Genomic DNA, 13,783 nt, shown 5'->3' on the forward strand with positions numbered 1-13,783 from the left:
TCCAACATTACAAGGAGACAGAACAGGATCAAACATTACAGGGAGACAGAACAGGATCAAACATTACAGGGAGACAGGACAGGATCAAACATTACAGGGAGACAGAACAGGGTCAAACATTACAGGGAGACAGAACAGGATCAAACATTACAGGGAGACAACAGGATCAAAAATTACAGGGAGACAGAACAGGATCAAACATTATAGGGAGACAGCAGGGTCAAACATTACAGGGAGTCAGAACAGGATCAAACATTACAGGGTGACAGGACAAGATCAAACATTACAGGGAGTCAGAACAGGATCAAACATTACAGGGAGACAGAACAGGATCAAACATTACAGGGAGACAGAACAGGATCAAACATTACAGGGATACAGAACAGGATCAAACATTACAGGGAGACAGGACAGGATCAAACATTACAGGGAGACAGAACAGGATCAAACATTACAGGGAGACAGAACAGGATCAAACATTACAGGGTGACAGGACAGGAGCAAACATTACAGGGAGACAGAACAGGATCAAACATTACAGGGAGACAGAACAGGATCAAACATTACAGGGATACATTACAGGGAGACAGAACAGGATCAAATATTACAGGGAGACAGAACAGGATCAAACATTACAGGGAGACAAAACAGGATCAAACATTACAGGGAGACAGAACAGGATCAAACATTACAGGGAGACAGAACAGGATCGCTGACGGGTCCGACAAACTTCCGACGCCCCCCTTACAAAAAAAGGTGAGAAACAGGTAAACGTTGGGGACTGGGGGGGTTGATAGAAGAAAAAAAAAATCAGTCCAACCCTGGGCCCCTGGAGTGGGGTCCAAACTGAGGCCAAGGGGGAAACAAACCTCATAGCCATAGCACACGTAAACAGGTGTGTAAGAGGGAAACATCAAAGGAGACAAAGTACATTAAAGACATTAAAGAGCAGAGCTGATGCAACCAGACACTTCTACATACAGCTAGGAATAAAAAGTAAAAGAAACATATACACTGTGGTGGCCAGTGTGGTGTTCAACGCCGTCGTCTGCCGGGGTGGGGGGAGCAGACCCAACAAAGCAACCCTAAGCCGCCCACCAACTTCAGCCAGTGTCCAGTCCGCATGGATGAGCCAGGATGCGTCCAAGGTGTCCGATACCTGCTCATGCGGCCAAGACACTGTGAAGCTTGCCAGCTCCGCAGCCGGGTCTTTTCATCCGCATTCCTTCAGTCTCTCCAAACGGACTCTGGTGTGGCAGAGACCCAGCAGCCGGTCTCCATGGCCAAAAAACTCCCCAGGGGGGCCGAGTAAGGAGTTCACCAAAAAATACATGATACATTCTGTCTTTATTTGTCATTATTTATATTTTCTGAATAAATGATGTGATGAAGTTCATCAGGCCCTGCGATGAGGTGGCGACTTGTCCAGGGTGTACCCTGCCTTCCGCCCGATTGTAGCTGAGATAGGCGCCAGCGCCCCCCACGACCCCGAAAGGGAATAAGCGGTAGAAAATGGATGGATGGATGGATGGATAAAGTTCATCAGTCATTAATACCAACAGCCATCAGTCTGTATAATGCATATGTTGCTTTTGACTGAACTTGAATGTATAATAGACTGTATTTATACTATTCACATGTGAATAATGCTGTATAATAGACTGTATTTATACTATTCACATGTGAATAATGCTGTATAATAGACTGTATTTATATCATTCACATGTGAATAATGCTGTATAATAGACTGTATTTATATTATTCACATGTGAATAATGCTGTATAATAGACTGTATTTATATTATTCACATGTGAATAATGCTGTATAAGAGACTGTATTTATATTATTCACATGTGAATAATGCTGTATGATACACTATTTATATTATTCACATGTGAATAATGCTGTATAATAGACTGTATTTATATTATTCACATGTAAATAATGCTGTATAATAGACTGTATTTATATTATTCACATGTGAATAATGCTGTATAAAAGACTGTATTTATATTATTCACATGTGAATAATGCTGTATAATAGACTGTATTTATATTATTCACATGTGAATAATGCTGTATAATAGACTGTATTTATATTATTCACATGTGAATAATGCTGTATAAGAGACTGTATTTATATTATTCACATGTGAATAATGCTGTATAATAGACTGTATTTATATTATTCACATGTGAATAATGCTGTATAATAGACTGTATTTATATTATTCACATGTGAATAATGCTGTATGATACACTATTTATATTATTCACATGTGAATAATGCTGTATAATAGACTGTATTTATATTATTCACATGTAAATAATGCTGTATAATAGACTGTATTATATTATTCACATGTAAATAATGCTGTATAATAGACTGTATTTATATTATTCACATGTGAATAATGCTGTATAATAGACTGTATTTATATTATTCACATGTGAATAATGCTGTATAAGAGACTGTATTTATATTATTCACATGTGAATAATGCTGTATAATAGACTGTATTTATATTATTCACATGTGAATAATGCTGTATAAGAGACTGTATTTATATTATTCACATGTGAATAATGCTGTATAATAGACTGTATTTATATTATTCACATGTGAATAATGCTGTATAATAGACTGTATTTATATTACTCCCATGTGAATAATTCTGTATAATAGACTGTATTTACATTATTCACATGTGAATAATGCTGTATAATAGACTGTATTTACATTATTCCCATGTGAATAGTGCTGTATAATAGGCTGTCTTTATATTATTCACATGTGAATGATGCTGTATAATAGACTGTTTATATAATTCACATGTATAATAGATTTCATTTATGTTATTCACATGTGAATAATGCTGTATAATAGACTGCATTTACAATTTTAACATGTGAATAATGCTGTATAATACCATATTTATATTATTCACATGTGAACAATGCAGCACAATAGACTGTATTTATATTATTCACATGTGAATAATGCTGTATAATAGACTGTATTTATATTATTCACATGTGAATAATGCTGTATAATAGACTGTATTTATATTATTCAAATGTGAATAATGCTGTATAATAGACTATTTGAATTATTCAAATGTGAATAATGCTGTATAATAAACTGTATTTATATTACTCACGTGAATAATTCTGTATAATAGACTGTATTTATGTTAGTCACATGTGAATAATGCTGTATAACAGACTGTATTTATATTATTCACATGTGAATAATGCTGTATAATACACTGTATTTATATTATTCACATGTGAATAATGCTGTATAATAGACTGTATTTATATTATTCACATGTGAATAATGCTGTATAATAGACTGTATTTATATTACTCCCATGTGAATAATTCTGTATAATAGACTGTATTTATATTATTCACATGTGAATAATGCTGTATAATAGACTGTATTTACATTATTCCCATGTGAATAGTGCTGTATAATAGGCTGTCTTTATATTATTCACATGTGAATGATGCTGTATAATAGACTGTTTATATAATTCACATGTATAATAGATTTCATTTATGTTATTCACATGTGAATAATGCTGTATAATTGACTGCATTTACAATTTTAACATGTGAATAATGCTGTATAATACCATATTTATATTATTCACATGTGAACAATGCAGCATAATAGACTGTATTTATATTATTCAAATGTGAATAATGCTGTATAATAGACTGTATTTATATTACTCACGTGAATAATTCTGTATAATAGACTGTATTTATGTTAGTCACATGTGAATAATGCTGTATAATAAACTATATTATTCACATGTGAATAATGCTGTATAATAGACTGTATTTATATTATTCACATGTGAATAATGCTGTATAATAGACTGTATTTATATTATTCATGTGTAAATAATGCTGTATAATAGACTGTATTTATATTATTCACATGTGAATAATGCTGTATAATAGACTGTATTTATATTATTCACATGTGAATAATGCTGTATGATACACTGTATTTATATTATTCACATGTGAATAATGCTGTATAATAGACTGTATTTATATTATTCACATGTGAATAATGCTCTATAATAGACTGTATTTATATTATTCACATGTAAATAATGCTGTATAATAGACTGTATTTATATTATTCACATGTAAATAATGCTGTATAATAGACTGTATTTATATTATTCACATGTGAATAATGCTTATAATAGACTGTATTTATATTATTCACATGTGAATAATGCTGTATAATAGACTGTATTTATATTATTCACATGTGAATAATGCTGTATAATAGACTGTATTTATATTATTCACATGTGAATAATGCTGTATGATACACTGTATTTATATTATTCACATGTGAATAATGCTGTATAATAGACTGTATTTATATTATTCACATGTGAATAATGCTGTATAATAGACTGTATTTATATTATTCACATGTGAATAATGCTCTATAATAGACTGTATTTATATTATTCACATGTGAATAATGCTGTATAATAGACTGTATTTATATTATTCACATGTGAATAATGCTGTATGATACACTGTATTTATATTATTCACATGTGAATAATGCTGTATAATAGACTGTATTTATATTATTCACATGTAAATAATGCTGTATAATAGACTATTTATATTATTCACATGTAAATAATGCTGTATAATAGACTGTATTTATATTATTCACATGTGAATAATGCTGTATAATAGACTGTATTTCTATTATTCACATGTGAATAATGCTGTATAATAGACTGTATTTATATTATTCACATGTGAATAATGCTGTATGATACACTGTATTTATATTATTCACATGTGAATAATGCTGTATAATAGACTGTATTTATATTATTCACATGTGAATAATGCTGTATAATAGACTGTATTTATATTACTCCCATGTGAATAATTCTGTATAATAGACTGTATTTATACTATTCACATGTGAATAATGCTGTATAATAGACTGTATTTATATTATTCACATGTGAATAATGCTGTATAATAGACTGTATTTATATTACTCCCATGTGAATAATTCTGTATAATAGACTGTATTTATATTATTCACATGTGAATAATGCTGTATAATAGACTGTATTTACATTATTCCCATGTGAATAGTGCTGTATAATAGGCTGTCTTTATATTATTCACATGTGAATGATGCTGTATAATAGACTGTTTATATTATTCACATGTATAATAGATTTCATTTATGTTATTCACATGTGAATAATGCTGTATAATAGACTGCATTTACAATTTTAACATGTGAATAATGCTGTACAATACCATATTTATATTATTCACATGTGAACAATGCAGCATAATAGACTGTATTTATATTATTCACATGTGAATAATGCTGTATAATAGACTGTATTTATATTATTCACATGTGAATAATGCTGTATAATAGACTGTATTTAGATTATTCAAATGTGAATAATGCTGTATAATAGACTATTTGAATTATTCAAATGTGAATAATGCTGTATAATAGACTGTATTTATATTACTCACGTGAATAATTCTGTATAATAGACTGTATTTATGTTAGTCACATGTGAATAATGCTGTATAACAGACTGTATTTATATTATTCACATGTGAATAATGCTGTATAATACACTGTATTTATATTATTCACATGTGAATAATGCTGTATAATAGACTGTATTTATATTACTCCCATGTGAATAATTCTGTATAATAGACTGTATTTATATTATTCACATGTGAATAATGCTGTATAATAGACTGTATTTACATTATTCCCATGTGAATAGTGCTGTATAATAGGCTGTCTTTATATTATTCACATGTGAATGATGCTGTATAATAGACTGTTTATATAATTCACATGTATAATAGATTTCATTTATGTTATTCACATGTGAATAATGCTGTATAATTGACTGCATTTACAATTTTAACATGTGAATAATGCTGTATAATACCATATTTATACTATTCACATGTGAACAATGCAGCATAATAGACTGTATTTATATTATTCAAATGTGAATAATGCTGTATAATAGACTATTTGAATAATTCAAATGTGAATAATGCTGTATAATAGACTGTATTTATATTACTCACGTGAATAATTCTGTATAATAGAATGTATTTATGTTAGTCACATGTGAATAATGCTGTATAATAGACTGTATTTATATTATTCACATGTGAATAATGCTGTATAATAGACTGTATTTATATTATTCAAATGTGAATAATGCTGTATAATAGACTATTTGAATTATTCAAATGTGAATAATGCTGTATAATAGACTATTTGAATAATTCAAATGTGAATAATGCTGTATAATAGACTGTATTTATATTACTCACGTGAATAATTCTGTATAATAGACTGTATTTATGTTAGTCACATGTGAATAATGCTGTATAATAGACTATTTAAATTATTCACATGTGAATAATGCTGTAAAATAGACTGTGTGTATATAATTCACATGTATAATAGATTTAATTTATGTTATTCACATGTGAATAATGCTGTATAATAGACTATATTTATACTATTCACATGTAAAAAATACCCAAGTGTTTATTGTTTATTGTGAGCGAACCGCGGTGTTGAATTTCTCTCAGGGATCAATAAAGTACTTTCCATTTTATTCTATTCTACTGAACAGTTCCAAAGCAAGTGTGTGTCTGGGTGGAAGGTGCACGGGAGGCTCAGCTAGAAGGAGGGCACTGATTTTTAATATCTGACTTCAACATCTTAAATGTGTTAAATCATCACAGCCCGGGGCGCTTCTAAAATGGAGAGGAATGAAGGAAAGGAAAAAAAGGGGGCGAGGGCACTTATGACATTCTCAGTGTGGAATTCGGCTTTCTATTGTTTTTTTTTTTCTTTTCTTTTTTTTTTCGCGGTCACCGCATTGCCCTGAAGAACGTACGTGCCACACATGCTGCTAAGTGCTCACAGATGGCACTACCCGCTGACACTTTGTGCAGGTATGAACTTTGCCGAGAGTCCCCCGTGTACTTTAGTGCGTCATTGTTGTCCACATTCCAGGATGTTAACCGAGTCACCGCTTGTGCCAACTCCTTCTGCCTCCACAGTGCCAGTTCCTCTGCAGTCGGGGTCACGACCTTTGGGTTCACATTGGGACAGGGTGAGCCCTTTGACCTGGTGACACCACGCATATGGTTGAGAATTTAATGGCAGCAACACATTGCACAAAAAAAGGCAGTGTGTTACATGGCCTTTCCTTTTAACAACACTCAGTAAAGGTTTGGGAACTGAGGAGACACATTTTTCAAGTGGAATTCTTTCCCATTCTTGCTTAAGTTGTTCAACAGTCTCCCGCCTCATATTTTTGGGAGACAAGTCTGTACTACAGGCAGGCCAGTCTAGTACCCGCACTCTTTTACTATGAACCCACCCTGTTGTAACACGTGGCTTGGTATTGTCTTGCTGAAATAAGCAGGGGCGTCCATGTTAACGTTGCTTGGATAACGACATATGTTGCTCCAAAACCTGTATGTACCTTTCAGCATAAATGGTGCCTTCACAGATGTGTAAGTTACCCATGCCTTGGGCACTAACACACCCCCATACCATCACAGATGCTGCCTTTTACACTTTGCGCCTAGAACAATCCAGGTGGTTCTTTTCATCTTTGACGACCACGGTTTCCGAAAACAATTTGAAATGTAGACTCGTCAGACCACAGAACACTTTTCCACTTTGCATCAGTCCATCTTAGATGAGCTCGGGCCCAGGGGAGCCGACGGCGTTTCTGGGTGTTGTTGATACATGGCATTGGCTTTGCATAGTAGAGTTCTAACTTGGACTTACAAATGTAGCGACCAACTGTCGTTACTGAAAGTGGTTTTCTGAAGTGTTCCTGAGCCCATGTGGTGATATCCTTTACACGCTGATGTCGGTTTTTCGATGCGGTACCACCTAAGGGATCAAAGGTAAGTAATATCATCGCTTACGTGCAGTGATTTCTCCAGATTCTCTGAACCTTTTGATGATATTACGGGGCGTAGATGGTGAAATCCCTAAATTCCTTGCGATAGCTGGTTGACAAATGTTCTTCTTAAACAATTTGCTCAGGCATTTGTTGACAAAGTGGTGACCCTCGCCCCGTCCTTGTTTGTGAATGACTGAGCATTTCATGGAAGCTGCTTTTATACCCAATCATGGCACCCACCTGTTCCCAATTAACCTGTCCACCTGTGGGATGGTCCAAATAAGTGTTTGACGAGCATTCCTCAACTTTCTCACTCTTTTTTTGCCACTTTTGCCAGCTTCCATGAACTGCTCAGTCATTCACAAACAAGGACGGGGAGAGGGTCACCACTTTGTCAACAAATGCCTGAGCAAATTGTTTAAGAAGAACATTTGTCAACCAGATATTGCAAGGAATTTAGGGATTTCCCCATCTACGCTCCGTAATATCATCAAAAGGTTCAGAGAATCTGGAGAAATCACTGCACCTAAGCCATGATATTACACACCTTCGATCCCTCAGTTGGTACTGCATCGAAAAACCAAAATCAGTGTGTAAAGGATATCACCACATATGCTTAGGGACACTTAAAAAAAACACTATCAGTAACTACAGTCGGTCGCTGGATCTGTGAGTGCAATTTAAAACTCTACTATGCAAACCCACAGCCATTTATCAACAACACCCAGAAACGCCGCCGGCTCCCCTGGGCCCAAACTCATCTAAGATGGACTGATGCAAAGTGGAAAAGTGTTCTGCGGTCTGATATGTCCACATTTGAAATTGTTTTTGGAAACTGTGGCGGTCCAAAGAGGAAAAGAACCATCCGGATTGTTCTAAGCGAAAAGTGTAAAAGCCAGCATGTGTGATGGTATGGGGGTGCATTAGTGCCCAAGGCATGGGTAACTTACACATCTGTGAAGGCACCATTAATGCTGAATGGTACATACAGCTTTTGGAGCAACATATTTGTTGCATTATTAGATAATAAAGTTGAAAATATACTCAATAGCATGCAATACATGTATTTTTGTCCGTCACAATTAAAATGTATTTATTAAATGATAAAATGCTTTATTGACTCGTATTATATCAGGGCATTCGTGGGCCGGTTTAAATTATGTGGCGGGACAAATCCGGCCCACGGGCCTTGAGTTGGACACCTGTGCCTTGGATAGATGATTGGGTGTTGCAGAAGTGTGTCTTGTTTAAAGCCAGTATTTCTGCAGAGACAATATACTGTAGAGGGATTTATGCTGTGACCACACCCACTATTGCAACCACACATTCGCCTCTCTTTCACGTACATTCCTCATTTGTATGTGCTGCCCACACGCACAGTAAGGAATGGAGTAGAACGTGGACACGTTCACACATAAATATTACTAACAGTAAAGCAACGTAGGTCACTCGAATTCAGGGGTCGGCAACTCAGAAACGGTAAAAAGAGCCACATTGGACCAAAAATAATAATAAAAAAAAATCTGTCTGGAGCCGCAAAAAATGAAAAGCTGTATATAAGTGTTATAATGAAGTCAACACATGATGTAAGTGTCTATTAGTTGTATTAGCCTACTATCAAAATGACTTTAAAAGTCTTGTGTTATAATGAAGACAACACATGACGAAAGTGTCTATGTTAGTTATATTAGCCTACTTTTAAAAATGACTTCAAAAGTCTTATATAAGTGTTATAATGAAGACAAGACATGATGTAAGTGTCTATTAGTTATATTAGCCTACTATCAAAATGACTTTAAAAGTCTTGTGTTATAATGAAGACAACACATGACAAAAGTGTCTATATTAGTTATATCAGCCAACTTTAAAAAATGACTTTAAAAGTCTTATATAAGTGTTATTATGAAGACAACGCATGATGTAAGTGTCTATATTAGCCGACTATCAAAATGACTTTAAAAGTCTTATGTAAGTGTTATAATGAAGACAACACATGATGTAAGTGTCTATTAGTTATATTAGCCTACTATCAAAATGACTTTAATAGTCTTGTGTTATAATGAAGACAAGACATGATGTAAGTGTCTATTAGTTATATTAGCCGACTATCAAAATGACTTTAAAAGCCTTATATAAGTGTTATAATGAAGACAACACATGATGTAAGTGTTTATATTAGTTATATTAGCCTATTTTTAAAAATGACTTTAAAAGCCTTATATAAGTGTTATAATGAAGACAAGACATGATGTAAGTGTCTATATTAGCCGACTATCAAAATGACTTTAAAAGCCTTATATAATTGTTACAATGAAGACAACACATGACGAAAGTGTCTATATTAGTTATATTAGCCTACTTTTAAAAATGACTTTAAAAGCCTTATATAAATGTTATAATGAAGGCAACACATGATGTAAGTGTCTATATTAGCCGACTATCAAAATGACTTTAAAAGTCTTATGTAAGTGTTATAATGAAGACAACCCATGATGTAAGTGTCTATATTAGCCGAGTATCAAAATGACTTTAAAAGCCTTATATAAGTGTTATAATGAAGACAACACATGATGTAAGTGTCTATATTAGTTATATTAGCCTATTGTTTAAAAATGACTTTAAAAGCCTTATATAAGTGTTATAATGAAGACAACACATGACATAAGTGTCTATATTAGCCGACTATCAAAATGACTTTAAAAGTCTTATATAAGTGTTATAATGAAGACAACACATGATGTAAGTGTCTATATTAGCCGACTATCAAAATGACTTTAAAAGCCTTATATAAGTGTTACAATGAAGACAACACATGACAAAAGTGTCTACATTAGTTATATTAGCCTACTTTTAAAAATGACTTTAAAAGCCTTATATAAATGTTATAATGAAGACAACACATGATGTAAGTGTCTATATTAGCCGACTATCAAAATGACTTTAAAAGTCTTATGTAAGTGTTATAATGAAGACAACCCATGATGTAAGTGTCTATATTAGCCGAGTATCAAAATGACTTTAAAAGCCTTATATAAGTGTTATAATGAAGACAACACATGATGTAAGTGTCTATATTAGTTATATTAGCCTATTGTTTAAAAATGACTTTAAAAGCCTTATATAAGTGTTATAATGAAGACAAGACATGATGTAAGTGTCTATATTAGCCGACTATCAAAATGACTTTAAAAGTCTTATATAAGTGTTATAATGAAGACAACACATGATGTAAGTGTCTATATTAGCCGACTATCAAAATGACTTTAAAAGCCTTATATAAGTGTTACAATGAAGACAACACATGACAAAAGTGTCTACATTAGTTATATTAGCCTACTTTTAAAAATGACTTTAAAAGCCTTATATAAATGTTATAATGAAGACAACACATGATGTAAGTGTCTATATTAGCCGACTATCAAAATGACTTTAAAAGTCTTATGTAAGTGTTATAATGAAGACAACACATGATGTAAGTGTCTATATTAGCCGACTATCAAAATGACTTTAAAAGCCTTATATAAGTGTTATAATGAAGACAACACATGACGAAAGTGTCTATATTAGTTATATTAGCCTACTTTTAAAAATGACTTTAAAAGCCTTATATACATGTAATAATGAAGACAACACATGATGTAAGTGTCTATATTAGCCGACTATCAAAATAACTTTAAAAGCCTTATATAAGTGTTATAATGAAGACAACACATGATGTGTCTATATTAGTTATATTAGCCTACTTTTAAAAATGACTTTAAAAGCCTTATATAAATGTTATAATGAAGACAACACATGATGTGTCTATATTAGCCGACTATCAAAATGACTTTAAAAGTCTTATATAAGTGTTATAATGAAGACAACACATGATGTAAGTGTCTATATTAGCCGACCATCAAAATGACTTTAAAAGCCTTATATAAGTGTTATAATGAAGAAAACACATGACGAAAGTGTCTATATTAGTTATATTAGCCTACTTTTAAAAATGACTTTAAAAGTCTTATGTAAGTGTTATAATGAAGACAAGACATGATGTAAGTGTCTATATTAGCTATATTAGCCTACTATCAAAATGACTTTAAAAGTTTTATATCAGTCTTATAATGAAGGCAACACATGACGTAAGTGTCTATATTTGGCGTTTGTTTACATTCTGGTACTTTTTAGAGGCAGTATAGTACTGAATATGATCTATCAATATGGCGGTACTATACCAATACTGTACAACCCGACGCCACAGTACACGCTATGGTGAGTTCAAGAACCCCCGAAAATAGTAGGACAAAGGGCTGTTCACCAAATAGTGTCCTCAGTGAAGCATACACAGAGACATATTACACAGTGGTCGTTCTAACAATTGTTTGTCCTCAAACTCAACACACACAGCCCCGCTCTAATTGCTGTGGGAGGGTTTTGCTGAGAAAGGCAAACAAATATTTCAAGATGATGAAAACATTTTAAGTGATGTTTCAATGCCTATTTTTTGCGGGGGTTTACTTTTTCTAGTGACCGTCTATCAGCTTTCCATCCAAGAAGTGGAAGTATGGAAAAAGTGGAGATAAAATATAGAGATAGAAAGGATGGGAAAAAGGTCTGTGGGTGTATTTAAATGTTCCTGCAGATGGACAAACTGGGTGTTTTCATATCAAGACATGGATACCCTCTCCTCTATTCTCATGACTCCCACCCACACATCAACATGTGTTTCACATTCAAAAACGGAGATGTGCACAAACCGAGGGCCAACCACTTAATGTGAGTGGCAGCTCTCTCCATTACGCTCCCTCTCGAGCTGCAATTGCCGGAAAGAACCGAGAGAATGCTACATTTTTTGTCTTTATATGCACTCTGGGAAGACTGCTTTCCAAAACGTGGTTACTCCCATATTGATTAAGCATTCAATTCATCAACATACACAATGCGGACACAAGTATCAGGATTTGTGGGCCCGCTAAAGCAAATGCAAGAATAATCAACATACACAATGCGGACATAAGAATCAGGGTTTGTGGGCTCGCTTCAGGAAATGCAAGAAAAATCAACATACACAATGCGGACATAAGTATCAGGCTTTGTGGGCCCGCTAAAGGAAATGCAAGAAAAATCAACATACACAATGCGGACATAAGTATCAGGGTTTGTGGGCCCGCTACAGGAAATGCAAGAAAAATCAACATACACAATGCGGACATAAGTATCAGGCTTCGTGGGCCCGCTACAGGAAATGCAAGCAAAATCAGCGTGCACACTACGGACATAAATGTCATGGTTTGTGGGCTCGCTACAGGAAATGCAAGAATAATCAACATACACAATGCAGACACAAGTATCAGGGTTTGTGGGCCCGCTAAAGGAAATGCAAGAAAAATCAACATACACAATGCGGACACAAGTATCAGGATTTGTGGGCCCGCTAAAGGAAATGCAAGAAAAAACATCATACACAATGCGAACATAAGTATCAGGGTTTGTGGGCCCGCTACAGGAAATGCAAGAAAAATCAACATACACAATGCGGACATAAGTATCAGGCTTTGTGGGCCCGCTACAGGAAATGCAAGAAAAATCAACGTACACAATGCGGACATAAGTATCAGGGTTTGTGGGCCCGCTAAAGGAAATGCAAGAAAAATCAACATACACAATGCGGACATAAGTATCAGGGTTTGTGGGCCCGCTACAGGAAATGCAAGAATAATCAACATACACAATGCGGACATAAGTATCAGGCTTTGTGGGCCCGCTACAGGAAATGCATGAAAAATCAACATATACA

General features: G+C 33.9%; 1 long non-coding RNA gene across 1 annotated transcript in view; it reads right to left on the reverse strand.

Annotated features, from left to right (window-relative positions):
- Positions 1-6,908: 6,908 nt before the first annotated feature.
- LOC133537197 (uncharacterized) overlaps positions 6,909-13,783 on the reverse strand; it is a 61,248-nt gene continuing 54,373 nt past the window's right edge. Inside the window, exon 3 of the long non-coding RNA XR_009802617.1 lies at positions 6,909-7,208. This is a non-coding gene — a long non-coding RNA (uncharacterized LOC133537197). The remainder of the gene's footprint in view (positions 7,209-13,783) is intronic.

The sequence above is a fragment of the Nerophis ophidion genome, linkage group LG18 (genome assembly GCF_033978795.1).
Source record: "Nerophis ophidion isolate RoL-2023_Sa linkage group LG18, RoL_Noph_v1.0, whole genome shotgun sequence".
NCBI lineage: Eukaryota > Metazoa > Chordata > Actinopteri > Syngnathiformes > Syngnathidae > Nerophis > Nerophis ophidion.